Source organism: Syngnathoides biaculeatus, chromosome 8, assembly GCF_019802595.1.
Source record: "Syngnathoides biaculeatus isolate LvHL_M chromosome 8, ASM1980259v1, whole genome shotgun sequence".
In the NCBI taxonomy this organism is placed as follows: Eukaryota; Metazoa; Chordata; class Actinopteri; order Syngnathiformes; family Syngnathidae; genus Syngnathoides; species Syngnathoides biaculeatus.
This window is the reverse complement of record NC_084647.1, coordinates 19,909,577-19,925,825: the sequence shown is the minus strand read 5'-3', so window position 1 is coordinate 19,925,825 and position 16,249 is coordinate 19,909,577. Positions and strand designations below refer to the sequence as shown.

General features: G+C 43.4%; 1 protein-coding gene across 6 annotated transcripts in view; it reads left to right on the top strand.

Moving 5' to 3' along the window:
* The window catches only part of LOC133504477 (rap1 GTPase-activating protein 2-like), a 94,763-nt gene that overhangs the window by 27,942 nt on the left and 50,572 nt on the right, over positions 1-16,249 (top strand). The window lies entirely within an intron of this gene.

The window sequence follows — 16,249 nt, the reverse complement described above, 5'->3', positions numbered from 1 at the left end:
TTTGACGCATACGATTTTATTTTTTAATATTTGTTGATCTTCTAATGACTGTATTGTATTTTTATGAGTGTATTGTGTGAACCCCGGTCCACAGTCAATTGCTGTCTTGCAAATGTTCGGTATTATCCATTGAAATTTTGTGCACGTTTTCACAGAATGTGAACCTTCTGCTTAAAATACTTGATCTAGTTTTGCACTTAAAAAAACCTAAATTTGAAGTAAAAATACTGTGCCATTCAAACCCATAAGAAGTTACGATTTTTGCAAAAATCGGCTTTGGAGTCAATCATCTAGTAGGTTAGGGTTAATTTGATCTACACTTGTTAACATGATTTTCATCGGACGTGACCTGGGTTAGATGGTAATATGGATGGCTGGAGGTATGATTTAATGTTTAAAACCTTCCATCTAACAACATGGACCTGTGTTAATGATTTTGTGGGCTAGAGCCTTGTGATGACCTCTGACAAACTTGTTCTCCTCACGGTCAGGACCTTTGTCAGTCAAAGAAAAAAAGACATACATGTGAAGCATTGTGACAACTAATCGTGTGGATTTCCCAGATTGAATGATCTGTTCAGGAATAATCGGGGATCTCATTTCACTCAAATGTGACGATTTTCTTGCAACCAAGGAAACTGCGTCAACTCTCCACGTAATCCTGTCATGTTTGAATTTGATGGTTAATGCATCAATCACTATCACCTTAGCGTGTGCATTTGTATATTTGCAATTTTGTATTGCCTTTAGTCTTCCAATTACTCATGTTTGGAGTGACAGAGCAAAAAGGACTTGTTGTATGAATTCAGATTACACGCATTGTGAGTTCATCCATCCATCCATTTTCCTAGCCGCTTATCTTCAACGTGGGTCGCGGGAGTGCTGTAGCCTATCCCAACGGTCAACGGGCAAGAGGCGGGGTACACCCTGACCTGGTTCCCAGTCAATCGCAGGCACATTGAGAAAAACAGCTGCACCCAGAAACACACCTAGGGTCAATTTAGAGTGTCCAATTAATGTTGCATGTTTTTGGAATGTTGGAGAAAACCGGAGTGCCTGGAGAAAACCCACGCAGGCACGGAGAGAACATGCAAACTCCACATAAGCGGGTCCGGGATTGAACCTAGGACCTAAGAACTGTGAGGCTAACACTTTGCAGCTGGTCCACCGTGCCGCCCGAGATGGAGATTTTTATTTTTAATTAATTCACTATACTGATTATAATTCCTCAAGGGGAAACTCAACTCTCACTCAGTTGTATAGTTTGTACTGCACAACACAAACAAGAGAAAAGGGGGAAGTCAACAGTGTCACACCTGTTGAGCTCGTGGGAAAGGTGCCTTGCTCATCGTGAGCGAACCAGGAAGTGAACTACCATCTCCTAAACAACTAAGCACCCTTTTTTTTGCATATTGCAGGAGATGAATCGTGTTACTATGACTCCATAAGCCAAATCTTGACAGATGCACTCCAACAGCCGCCATAATGGTGGACCTTTTGCCACCGGAGTTACCAATGTAGGTTCTGATCTGTCAGAACTTTCCTGTCTGCACTGACAGCCCCAAATTATTTATTGTTCCCATGCTGTGTGCGGATTATTCTTTTTCTTTCTGTTTCTGACGGGAGCAGCGGGCTCGTCAACGGATTGCTTTGTCCTCACGTTGCAAATGTGGCCTTTCACTTCCTCATTACGCATGTGCTGCTAATGAGCTAACACTTGTCACACATGATCATCACTCGCCTCAGGCCCAACTGATATCTTTCGACTTCTTTTCAAACCGAATTGAAGCACACACTGGAGCAAAAAAAGATTTACGAGCACCTCATTAGTCGATCGATCGAGCGACAGATGCTTTATTTATTTATCCCGTGATGGTATTAATGGAATTCCCGGTTGGACACTTCCTCTGGGAATGTAAGTGAATGCAGGATAAGATTGGTGTTAACAACACCATTTCTCAATTGCATGACATTCCTAATCTACACACAAATTGTGATCATTTTGCCGAAAATGCAATAGAACCTCGGGTCAAGTCAATTTAATTTAACCATCTACAACGCTTTGAATGCATCTGAGCAACACTGAACGGCAAAATTCACATTTGTTTGATCTGTCTATCGACCAATTCATTTTCCTCGTTCACTCCAATAATTAATGTTAATATGCTGCTCATGGGCGGCACGGTGGATCAGCTAATAAAGCGTTGGCCTCACAGTTCTGATGTCCAGGGTTCAATCCCGGACCCGCCTGTGTGGAGTTTGCATGTTCTCCCCGTGCCTGCGTGGTTTTTCTCCAGGCACTCACGCAACATAAATTGGACACTCTAAATTGGCCCTAGGTATGATTGTGTGTGCGACTGTTTGTCTCTATGTGCCCTGCGATTGGCTGGCAACCAGTTCAGGGTTTAACCCACCTTCCCACTCCCTTGTGACCCTCGTGAGGATAAGCGGCAAAGAAAATGGATGGATGGATGCTGTTCACGTTGAAATTCTGTGACCGAGACAAAGCCAAACAGTTGCGTTGATCTGCCCAAATGGATGACCATGAATGTCTTCGTTTGCCTAAAGCAGAAAGACCTTTGTTGGCTTTCATGGCGGACAATAACATCTGAAAGTAGTCACATTTGAAAGGCTTACATTTCACCCTATTGTTCAAAAAATGATTCAACACCTTTTTACTTTCTTTTTCTATTTTGTGTGAAATAAGCTTGCCCGCGAGATGGATGTTTTGTGCGGGAAATTTGATTATCTGTTTTAGTTTAGTTAATTGTGGTTTACAGGTTCCTCAGCCACAGTTTGACAGTTTGGTTATTTCATTTTTTCTTTGAAAACCTTTCACCTCATTTTACCATTCCCTCGTTTTTTTGGGGGTTTTTTTGGGTGGCGGGGAGGATATGGGCGTATATGTTATCTTCCTGGCCGCATCATGGAAAAGAGCAAATGCGCTGGTGCTATTTCTGGCGCATGGCATTTACTCTGCGGGCCTGACCCACCTTCTGTATTGCGTGGAATGATGTCGACTTATGACCGCCGATCAAACAGTGGACTTGATGTCTACTGCGATCATGTTTACTCAAGCTGATGGTTTAATAAAGCCTTATGACAAGCAGTACTTTTCACTTAGAGGTTTGTGTGTCGTCTTAATGACCTGTGTGGGCTTTATTACTGTAGTTGTTGTCGAGCTGCTGTGAAGGGCGTGTACACAGTGACAGTGTTTAACCTGTCAGATGAAGGCCACATGTGAAGTGGACGACTGGAGAATAGGGATAAACTTCAGTGTATTAAAAAGTATTAGATGTTTTCTATTCATTGTGTCAGACAGACAGGGATTAGGACAGACTCCTCTTGACAAAACACGCCAGAGGATTATTTAGTTGGTAAATTTGCCCCTCGACGGACTTGTTGAGTGTGTGTGAACGAAGGGTAGTGAAAATACGTGGTTTCAAGGTGCAGAGATAATTCTTCAAGTATATCGGAAGTGGTAAAGGTCCACCCATCCGCAAGTGTCCAAAGGGAGGATGTTACACTTCCTCTCACCTCGCACCTCCTCTTCTAAGAAACAGAAGATAACATCAGTTTTTAGGTCGAAATCGAATAGCTGTTTTTTTCTCATTATCTTTGCATTTTTTTTTTTTTTTTTTTTTTGATGTGGGAGTTACGTGCAAGGTCATATTTGAACTGAAACGTGATCACAATGTAGGGGACTTGTGCCTCTTGCGACCTCAGACGGCTGATGAAAGGACTTTACACCACTAGAGGGTACTGTTGACTAAGATTTTTCTTCCCACCTGTTGAAGTATATATATGTAGCTGCACAAAGAAAAACGGAGCCGTTAACTGGAAACCAGTTATCTGATATAGAATTGTTGGATATAATTGTCCAATATTCGTTTAATAGGCAACTTTTCTTTTTTTTTTTTAATCTTGAACCTGCTTTGCTTCTGCAGCACAAAAACTTATTCACAAATATTGTATCAAATATAAAAATGTAATTGTATTTCCACGGATTACAATCCCTTAATAAAAGGAATGCCTTTTGTTTCCTTCCATATGTAAAAAGCTTCTGTGCTTGTAGCTATAGGGAGCTAAGTCTGTTGCCATGGCAGCGAGACCTGATGGTCTTAGTATCTTTCATTTCCATGGTGATGGCTCAGTTGCAGCCAGACACTTTTGAAACATGAGGATTGGAAAAAGACTATTTTGCAAATTCACTGCTATGCAAAATAGTCATCTGTATTATATATCTGTATGTGTTTATATACTTTATTTATATGTCCATCCATTTTCGGAGCCCCTTATCCTCATGAGGGTTGTGGGTGTGCTGGAGCCAATCCCAGCTGTCATTGGGCAGGAGGTTGGGCACACCCTGAACTGGTTGACAGCCAATCGCAGGGCACGTGGAAGCAAACAGTCACACCTCGGGACAATTTAGAGTCTCCAATGAATGCATGTTTTGGGAATGTGGGGGGAAACCGGAGTGCCTGGAGAAAACCCACGCAGGCACGGGGAGAACATGCAAACTCCACACAGGTGGGACCGAGATTGAACCCTGGTCCTCAGAACTGTGAGGCCAACAGTCTACAGCTGCGCCACTGTGCCCCAGCCAACATGGAAGACAAAACATATTTCAAAACACTTTTTGTTGAAAACATGCACCCACATGTGAAAAATTTGGGAGTGGGAGCGTGCCCTCACACGTTGTCTAGGCCACAGGCACTAAAGACTTTGCTAAGCATAAAAAAAACGACCTCTGTGGTGACCAGGTACCACCTGGTAATAAAATAAAAACTTGCAGAATACAACCCACTTCAAAAACTAGAACTCAACAGTCTCTGACCACAACCCGTGACTCATTGACAGACTCCGGCCACCTGTCAAACAAGACAGGCCCAAATGGCACGTCTCCTCCTTCTCAACCCCACAGGGGGTCTCCAACAAAAAACTGACTATGATGTTCCTGAAATTATCCGCTTTTTGCCGAATAATGTGAAGCAAGACCCACCACAGCCAGAGCCCCTGCGTGGAGGTGACACCCCTCAGTCGGCCACCCTGCTGTGATAGTCTCTTCTAACCCAGATGCCTCTGTGCATTCACCTGAATCTCCAACCGGCAAGGCCAACCGTTCTTTTAAACAGACCGGGGACAAGCGGAGCACCATTTTTCAGACTTGACCTCCCAAAATCATGAGACACGCCAGAATATTTGACGATTTGCTGGAAAAAAAAAACAACGCCTGGTCCTGACAAATGTAAAGGAGGGGTTGACAGCATTCAATGTTATTTACTAAAGGAGGTGATTTAGATTTGAACATTCATTGCTGCAGCTAAAGGCTAGATAATTACTAGTGGTTGCCCTACTGTCATTTTGTCTGATGAATAGTGTTGCTCTATGCTTTCAGTGTATGGTGGAATTTTGCATGTAATTACCTAAAATTACAGCTCAATCTCCTGACAGAAAATTGGTATTAACAAAGGAGGAAAGACATTTGAAATCACAAATGCTAAAACATTCCAATTTCTGTTGAGATAGACTCCGGCTTATGTGTAAAAGAGCAGTGTAAACATCTTAAAATGGAATAATTAATTTAGTCATCAATAAAATGTTCGCTCTGTGGTATTGTTTTGCATCCATCACATGACACCGACAGGCAGGTGTATCCGTGTGCAGGGAAGCAGGAAAAGCAAGTCCACCATTTTGTTCAGTTTTTTTTTTCTCTGAACAAATCCATAAATAACTAAGATCCAATGTGGCGAAAGAAAACGGAGGACCGCAGGACATAAAAGATATGACATTCTGTATGACAAGGACCACAGAAAAAGTGTAAAAGAAAAAAGAAATGTGAGAGGTGAGGGAGACACAGAGGCGAAAATTAGAGGCTTTACTGGGTGAGTGTAAAGCTTGGTCAGCAGGCTGTCACCGTGTGCTTACTGCTGGGTCTTTGTGTTCTCTGGTCATTCTGACCCCAAAGCAGCGAGTGAGTGTTTTCGAATGCAAGCTGAGTATTTCTTGAAGGAGTTAGGAGGGAGGGGGGAAAAAAGTCACCTGAAAAGCACTGCAAAGGCCCAAGAAAAGAATAGAAAGATTGGGAGTTGAGATGATGCAATTGGTAGGTATTGATATGTATTGACCCCTCCGTGGATATTGCGCAATCCGCGTCACTGACCAATCAGAGGCCAGAGATCTGCATAAACCAAAGCCCGTTTTTGCTCCCGCCATTTTCTCAGACAACATTGCATGGTCCAGTATAGGTTTAGTTAGCGTTTTATCGCGTATTTGGGTTATTTAACAAAAAATATGGTTCAGAGGTGTAGTCACGGACTTTGTAATAGTGACGACAGGTATCCTGAAAGGCTAGTTGGTGGAGTTCGATTCGTACCCTTTCCAAAACCGAAGACCCAGTACGAAAATGCCTTAGATGGATCAAACTTTGTGGAAGACCGCATCATCAACTAAATCCATCTAATATCAACCGGAACACATATGTTTGCACGAACGTATGCCCTATATTTGATTTTCAATACATGTCTCGTTTAAATGAATTCGAAGTTCTTCGCTAGCATAACACTGCTCCGTGTGAACGATTGACACACTTATTCTTTGTCGAGCGATATTTAGCGATGATCGGACTGCACAAACGTATTGATTTCTTGCTGGCTCGTGGCTGAAGCTTAACCAGACTGTGTTTGCACGAAGATATGCCCTAAATTTGATTTTTAATACACGTCTCGTATAAATGAATGAGACGTTCTCCGCTAGCATAACACCGCTACGTGTGAACGATTGACACACTTATTCTTTGTTGAGCGATATTTAGCGATGATCGGACTGCACAAACATATTGATTTCTTGCTGGCTTGCGGCCGAAAGTTAACCAGACTGTGTTTGCACGAAGATATGCCCTAAATTTGATTTTTAATACACGTCTCATATAAATGAATGAGACGTTCTCCGCTAGCATAACATTGCTACGTGTGAATGATTGAATGAAATCAGAAGCATGGCGTCTCTCTCAGTTAAGAATGTATTGTATTTAGAATCTATAATATATTGTTGATTTGAATGAAATCAGAAGCATGGAGTCTGTCTCAGTTCAGAATGTATTGTATTGTATTTGCCATTTTTACTGTTTGTCTTACGTCAGCGCACGTGGCGTGACGTCACTTCAGGAGGCGTGGTTAAGTGCCCTGTACGGAGGGGTCAATTCTTAGCTTGCAGTAATATTAACTCATCTACTCATTATCTACATGGTGATCAGACGATGAATTGCAACGCATTTGCCCCAACCTTTTATCTCTTTTGCTTTGCTGTCTATGTGGTCAACACATTTAATTTGAACTCAAGAAAGGAATGTTCAGTTTCCATTATGCAGTAGTCATTTCACACAAAGACTTTTCATTGTCGTCGTGATATTTTTAAACTTTGGTAGCCAACTATGAAATAAAATATTTTTAGTATTTTTGCATTTCTTATATTTTATTTTTGATTAGTGGGATTATGCAGAGAATGACATACAACCAGATTCTGCAAAATCAGCAGTAGTGTCATAGTACTGTATGTGCTCAGAAAAAAAACCCCAAAAGAAATATAGTCCTTACAACATATAGACATTTGTGCCATATCTCTTTTTAAATTGTGAGATCACATCATTCAACAGAGTGCATGCGGATTCCTCTCAAGTCCCATCTAAAAGCGTCTGCCTCTCGTTGTTGGACAAATATTTATTCCCTGCCTTGTGCGTGATGCTGTGGCACTGGGGCATCAAGGAGCTGATAAGCGGACCATCTGGTCAGAGGGCTCACAGTTAAGGCCTCATAGAGCACACGCTCACTGATTCAGTGGCACCGCGAAGAAGGTGGCTTTTGGAAAGCGCGTCAACCAACATCATGCACAGGTTTGCACATGCGTTTGTATAATAAGCTCCAATAGACGTGCTTGCTCACATGCGAAGCCTCGATCACGGGATGCGTAGGAGGTGAGATAATCAAACAACCCCAACGACTCTTGTTGAAAGGTCCACCGTCATTGATTCTGTTTCATACACAACTACATGTACACTACGCTAAAAGGAGCTAAGTGAAGAACTGCTCTGTGACATGTGGAGAGGTGTTTCTAGCAAGGGCCTCTATTTTTTGTAATCCAGATGTTTTTAAAAAAAAGTCTTGCAGGAGCGTTCATCAGCTAATTAAGTAATTAAAGGGTTGGAAAATTAAAATGGGAACGTTACGTGGTTTATCTCTGTTGCACTATTCATTGGAACTGACCACTGGTTACAGAAAAGTGTATGTGTGTGTATCTGTCACTATTTTATTTTCCATGTCTCAACCTTCTTCACCTGAACTTGTTCAGGCCTCAATGTGTTGCCACTGGAAACGGAATAAAATGTTCAAGCGGTGCCATGTGGCTGCTGTTTGGCGCACTCTTGATCTAACCTTTCTGCAAATTACAATCTCGTCTGTTTGGCGTCAGGGAGAAAAGAGGGAGGTTGTGCAGGCTGGAGGAAATGAGAAAGAGAATGAAAAGACACTTTGAGTGGGCTACAGCAGAGTGAGAAGTCCTCAGATGATAGATGGGACGCAGGAGACAAAGGGCCATGCACGTTGGCACTGCAGCAAGATACGATTTGTTGACTAAATCCAATTTCCAAGCTTGACTGTCCGTGCTGTCAATTGCAAGATAGTGAGCCGATTTGTTGCATCCACACGTCAGCACTTAACATTAACACACCCACTGCATCTGCAATGGTTGATTTGGTAATGACACGAGGCAACCAATTCATGGTGACTTGCGTTGGTGATGGAGAACTGAAGAAGTGAAAAACTGAAGCACTTAAAGGTCAAGTGTCATCCCCTATAAACATTCGAATATAGATATTGTAATGAAAAATACATACAACATTTTTCTCTTCAATGTCTGTACGAAAAAATAAATGAGTGGAGAGCGCGTCATCCATGCGCAAAGTGGCAGAAGTGTCATTCGACATCCAATTGGTCGCCATATTGGGCACATCTCCTGTCCGTGACGTCACCCCGGACATTTTCCATTGAAAACACGCGGTGGCGCCTACTATGGGAGATGAACACGCCCCTTCTGACACGTAAGCTCTTTACGAAGAACAAAACATCTCACAAAAGTTACCGGGGCAATATTACCCTGTTGTTTTGGGCCATATTTAGATGGTATGCAATCACGGCCAAACCGCCTCCCCGTCCCATCCACTTCCGCGGCGGAGATAAGGCTGGCGGCTGGCTGCGACGAGCCACCCCGGCCGTCAAGGCCAGCGGCAGGCTGCGACAAGCCACCCCGGCCGTTAAGGCAGGCTTGGCCTTGTCGACAAGGAGCCGAGCCGAGTTGCTTTACGGCGTTGTTGTTGCACGCGGCTGAGTGCGCCATTGTCGGGACCATTGTTCATCGCCGCTGCCGTCCGCGAGCCGATGTGGCAGCCTTCACAGAAGCCTTCGCCAGCGAGCCCGACGCGGAAGCCGTCCGACGTGCACATTGGCACATTTAGCACGCCTGTCATACGTACGCGGATCTTTTGTTATGTTATGAGAGACCGATTAATTGGTCCGCACCAAACTATTATTTTTTTAGTACCTGTTTACACACCTACCTGTCATTTGGAATCCACGAAGCTCTCGTCCTTTGCACCCGTGCAATCCATTTTTCACAACGAAGCGGGTCTCTTGGAAACTTATGAAGGGTAAAGTCATCCTCCCAAGTGTTCAAGCAATATCCAGCAATGCAACAAGCCGGCATTTTGGCTAACACGAAGGAACAACGAGCTAGCTTCCCGCAGGTAAAACCAATAGAAAAAAACGAGTCCACTGTAGGGCGCTCCTACCCCGTAAGTCCCTTCCTGCTTCTTCTCGAAAAAAATCCCTCGAGAGCATTTTCATGGCGGGAGTTACAAAAAGCCACATACGTCAAAATCACGTTTTGTGGTGAAAAAACAGATGGGTCCATACCAGCTGGGTTAGGGTTAGCTGCCCTTTTTTCACTAAAAATCATCATGACACTTGACATTTAAATTGCAACAGAGAATCTCTTTGCCGCACCAGAAGCACACCACACAGGAAGCCGCTTGGGGATGCTGTTGGATCCCCATAGAAACAGTTAGCACACCTGTCGCACCCCGAAAATCATTTATTTTATTCCTTCCACTCGTAGGTGCTTAATTAGTAGTACACTGTACTGTATCCATAGCTTCCAATCTATCATTAAATAAAAGCATGAGTGCATCTGTCATTGCAACAAATTTGCAAACATCACAGTCAGATGGCCTAGAGGTTCGTGTGACTGTGGAGTGTTGCTCAAATGCAGATGCCAGACCTAAAAGAGGAGAGCACTCTTTCAAAAGAAAAAAAAATCACTGGAATTACTTGTACTGTAATCCATGTATTGGAGTGTTTTTTTTTTAAAACATCTGAAAAGAAACAACATGAGAGTACCTTAAGTCATTACATCTTTGATGTGTTTTGTGGATTGGTGCACATTTCCCCGCTCTTACTACGAAGAGATTGAAGTGGGCTCCCAGTATTTATTATGCTGGAAACACGAGACATTAATCATATATACAACTTGTATGAATGGTTGTTGCTGTGATGCTCAGTGTTCGTTGAGAACTGGAGCAGTGTAAAATGTAAGGGCCCCGACACAGTCCACCTCTAATGAGCTGCCTCAGGAATGACGTCGCGCCATCTCATGCTTGCGCTGACCAACTTCAACAGGATCTTATTATACGGTTGTAACACATTGGGCATTGTCCACTGAGGCTTCTGTCGTGTTCTTCCTTTGTCTGTTTGTTATTGTCTGTTCAAAGGTTGTTCTCAAGGAGGTTACGGTTGCATTGACGTGTTTGCCAATTGTTTGGGTTTCTGCCTCATAATTTATGCCATCTGGGAAACAGGATGCTTGGCATCATCTAGGGTCAATCACTGCTGCCTTTACAGCTACATCAACAACACACGCGTGTGCGCTCACGCACATACACACATTTGGGAGAAAGAGGATACATAAATTTTTGTTTACCCAACTGCACAAAACACATTCGGAATGGGTTTCAAACCACCTCCCCATGTGGTCTGTTTTCATCTGTCTTGTACAAATTTCATTTTATGGTAATTTTTCCTCATTCCGTTTGAGAAGCAGTTGCTGTCCACCCCGGGGAATGAATGAATGATGTTCACAAAACCACTTCACAATGTCCTCAGCCAGCTGTGGAGACTGGTTGCATCTGGTTAGAGCGTTGGCCTCACAGTTCTGAGGACAGGGGTCTGAATCCCGGCCCCGCCTGTGTGGGGTTTGCATTTTCTCCTCTTGCCTGCGTGGGTTTTTTCCAGGTACTCTGGTTTCTCCCCACATTCCCAAAACATGCATTCATTGGAGACTCTAAATTGCCCTTAGGTGTGATTGTGAGTGTGACTGTTGTCTGTCTCCATGTGCCCTGTGATTGGGTGGGGACCAGTTCGGGGTGTACCCCGCCTTCTGCCGATGACTCTTCTGAGGATAAGCAGCTCAGAAAATCAATGGATGGTCATTTTTCTCTTCAATCTGAGCTCTCAGAGATCATATGAGAAAAATTGCAAATGAATAGAGGAAAAAAAAACATGTCTCCGCACCGCTGCAGTCCTCTTTCTCCACTTCACACAGAAAAAGCCCAGAGAAGAATGGAGTGACTCATATCGACGTAAGGGAATGGCTCCTCCAGGGATACCGAGGCCACTGGAAATCAATTTTAGACTTTGTTTGTGAAGTTGGAACAGTGGCTCAGCTAGAAAGTGTTGGGCTCACAGTTCTGAGGTCGAGGGTTCGATCCCGGCCCCATCTGTGTGGAGTTTGCATGTTCTCTCTATGCCTGTGTGGGTTTTCTCCGGGCACTCCAGTTTCCTCCCACATCCCAAAAATATGCAACATTAATTGAACACTCTAAATTGCCCCTAGGTGTAATTATGAGTGCAACTGTTTGTCTGTCACCATGTACACTGCGATTGGCTGGCAACCAGTTTAAGGTGTACTCCGCCTCCTGCCCGTTGATGGCTGGTATAGGCTCCAGCGCTCCCGTGACCCTTGTGAGGATAAGCGGCTAAGAAAATGGATGGATGATGAGAAGCAGTTGCTGTCTACCACTGGGAATGAACCAACAACCTTCAGGTTCACAGAACCACTTCACAATACCCTCACACAGTTGTGGCGACCCAGTGTTGCAACAGGTTAGAGCGTTGGCCTCACAGTTCTGAGGACCGGGGTTTGAATCCCGGCCCCGCCTGTGTGGAGTTTGCATTTTCTCCCTGTGCCTGCGTGGCTTTTCTCCGGGAACTCCAGTTTCCTTCCACAACCCCAAAACATGCATTAAGTGGACACTCTAAATGCCTGTAGGTGTGATTGTGAGTGTGACTGTTTGTCTCTATGTGCCCTGCAATTGCCTGGCAACCAGTAGGGTGTACCCCGCCTCCTACCCCTTGACAGCTGGGATAGGCTCCAGCGCTCCTGCGACCTTTGTGAGGATAAATGGATGGATAGTTTGTGAATTCAAAGATTTGTTTCTAAATACAGTACAGTGGAACCTTAGCGTTCGAACGACTTGGTGTTGTACAAATCGGGCGTTAATCAAAAAATTTTAGTTTAAATAATGTCTGTTTTGGTCTCTGTGGTGTGTCAAATTTACAGTGACACTACATCTGTTTGTGCACGCAGGTGGTTATCCTTGAATCGCCCTTGATCCCCATTACGAGCATCCCATCCATCTTTCCATCCAAACGCGTCTGATGACTAGTGGAGCGCCGATGCTTCTCAACAGAGTCTTCTTTGTCTCTCTCTGCATGGCATATCTGTCTGCACGTGATCACAGGAACGATGTCCTTTTGCATCACTCTGATCAGACTTACTGTAAATCTCAGTATAAATGAAGGGATAGTACTCCTGTGATTGTGTCTTTGCACACGTTCTCACACACACACACACACACACACACACAGGGCTCCCATCCTTTGTACACATCAGGGAAAGGTGGATGGTTTTGCTCCACCAGAGCAGAGCTCAAACCCAATTTCCTTATAGAGAAATAATTCATTTTGGGCGCTTAGCCTTGCCAGGTTGGCCTGAACTGTGTTAAAAACAGACAAAATGATCATTAATGGGCACAATTCACCCGTGGTCACTGCGACATCAATGTGATCAATATATCAACATGTTTATTTATCCTTCCTGTTTAGAACAGGTGACTCGGGATTTTGATTTTAGGTCCACTCTTTGTTCTTCATGTCAATGAAAAAATATATCCTGGTCGATTAGTGGAAACATAGAATCCTGCTTTCCATTCCCGCTGAAATCCTGATCAGTATGGATATATAAAATCCAGAAGAATCGGATCATGATGTTGGCTTGGGAAGCCACATAAATAGTTGATGAGTAGAATCAGTGCACATTCAACTGGCCTTGGCTTTTTTTTTTTTTTTTTTTTTTGTGAGCCAGGAGTGTAGATGTTGAATTTCCATGGGAAGTGCTGTTTGGTTTCTACCACCTAATTCAAAAAGCTGCCGGATGTCAGCACTTTGAAATGGTTAAATGTCTTTTTTAGCACCGGCAGCAATTCAAAAACGATCCCAACGGCCTGACTTTGCCATTTTCTCATCGGATTATTTTTACATGGTACCCATCGTCTCAATAATGTAATGACTTATTTCTATTCCAGCTCATACATTTTCAGTTTCCAATTCTAAAGATGTGACTTCACATTGGTGTGTGCGTTGGTGTGGTAGGTAGGGTCAGCCATCAGTCATTTGACACATTCTTTCGAGAAACCTGCTGATAAAAAAAAAAATATTTAACTGGTTTGACATTGAAGTCCTCAGAGGGAATGCAAAATCACAGCGACAAACGGGTGCAAGAGGACTTGGCTCATAAAGAACATTGGGTTTACCCATAGTGCAGCAAACATAAGCAGGGATGAATTATCATCTCAATAAAGATGTTTAGCACCTACAAATTTACTCACTTGGGGTGAAATCTGGTCCCGTCTTATTGATCACAAAGCTCGCAGTATGACATAAATGATTCTTTTGTATGAATTGCAACAGGTGACTACACAGGTTTATTGTACCTTGAACCTTCTTTCATCTAATAGAAGAGCATTTATTGTTCTGCACCTCTCTTGCTCTCTCAGAGAATTACTGCTTTATGGAATACTTACTCCTTGTATGCAGTTAGCTTGTTCTCCCTGTGCTTGTGGGGCATCTAAAGAACCCTTCTTGTGCATGTTCAATGAAGCGTGAATGGGAGTATTAATGGTTGTCTGTCTTTGTGTCAGTCCTGTATTTTTTTTTTTTAAATAATACACAGTGTACTGAGCTTGGATTTGCTGCAGGTTCAAGGGCCAAATTCCGATGACATGAACAAACCCAAATTCCAATAAAGTTGCGATGTTGTGTAAAATTTAAATCAAAAGATGAACAGATGAGTTCCTAAACAATATTAATTATCTATGACACTTTGTGGCAGTGCAGACCAGCTCGGCCCCAGAGAAGCCAGCTGCATTTTTGGGTGTCGTTGCGATGTGGCTTTTATGTCGCAATGCACTTTTAACTAGCATTTGTAGATGTAGCAAAGAACTTTGTTCATTTAGAATTGATTTCTGAGGTGTTCCACGTGACAAAAGTTGACATTACAGTATTTAATGTTCTTTACAGTAAATGAAGTAGTGCGACCTGAGCAGTCAGAGATAGGTCACGGGCATTCAATGTTGGTTTGTGACCTTGGAGCTTACATACAGAGATTTCTCCAGAGTCTCAGAATCTTTTGATGACATTATGGACTCGAGATGATGTAATCCCTAAGTTCCTTGTGATTTTGAAATGTTCTTGAATCATGGACTATTTTCTCAAGCATTGGTTTACAAAGTGGTAAACCTCACATCTGTCCTTGCATGTTCGGGTCGGGGATGCTCCTTTGATGCCCAATCAATGACATTCAATATCTCATTTTGCTCCAGCTCATGCTAATTGTTTGTTCTGGTTCTAATCTCGCATCATTTTTTAATTTTTTGGTGGAGGGGAACCATCTCTGGTGATACATTTGTTTTATTATCTCAATTTCCGAATTCTTCAGTCATCACCCACTCGTTTGTTTTCCCAATACTATAGCAGCTTCATCATTTCACTGATATTGACTGTACTTTCTCACCATAGCTGACAGAATCCAGTTACACTGTCCATCTGCCATGTACGTGTCACAGCCTATTTGGTGGCACAACCAATACTTCTACTGGCGGACCATCCGTTGGAATCTGCTTTGTGCTCTTCCAGGATGTGGAGGGTAGTTTGTATTTTAGGTGTGTGTGTGTGTTGTGTGTGTGTGTGTGTGTGTGTGTGGGTGGGTGGGTCGGGTGTGGGTGTGGGTGTGGGTGTGTGTGTGTGTGTGTGTGTGTGTGTGTGTGGTGTGTGTGTGTGTGTGTGTGTGTGTGTGTGTGTGTAAAATAACCCTTTTTCCTCACCACCCCCAACAATCAGACAATACATGTGTTAACTGACCTGCAAATATGGTATTTGGCTGGTGGTTGGCATTGGGTCCCTGCAGCCTCCACAGCGTGGCAAGTTGTTGGGAAGCCTTGGTGGGGCTGGCGGACCGCTCTGGATCCCTCGGAATAGGATGTGTCCCGTCCACCAGGATCTTCTCAGGTGGACCCCTGGGGTCGATCCTGTCCCTTGATTGATTGGGTGGGTTCCTCAGCATCCATGATGCATGCACAACAATTACACGACACATTTGTCAGTCTCTGTGCATGCAAAACGGTGTCGATTCACTTCCATGTGTCTGCAGTCACACAGCCCCCGGAGCCACTCACTTATTGTGACAAATAACTCATGTGTATGTGAATTGATTGGATATCCCCTCACTCACAGTCTCCTCCTATATATGTTTATAATTTACATCAATCAGTCCCACCACACTTCAGTTCGGCTGGGTTCCCAACCCTTGTCCTGCATGGTTCTTCTCCTGTCCTTGTCTTGTTCTATATTGTCCTGTCCTTCCCTCACAGTGTAGCACTCTAGCCCCATGCAACACTCATATCTGTTTTATTGTTGTAGATATGCAATGATTTATTTTCCGTATTGTGTTTGCAATTAGTGCTGTCTTTTGTCTTTCTTCCTCTCTCCCCTCTACAACATTTTTTCTATTTGACTAATAAATTCTGATTTTCAATAAACACCAATTATAATGCTAAGCAACCACAGCGGGATCTAAAAAAACTCCC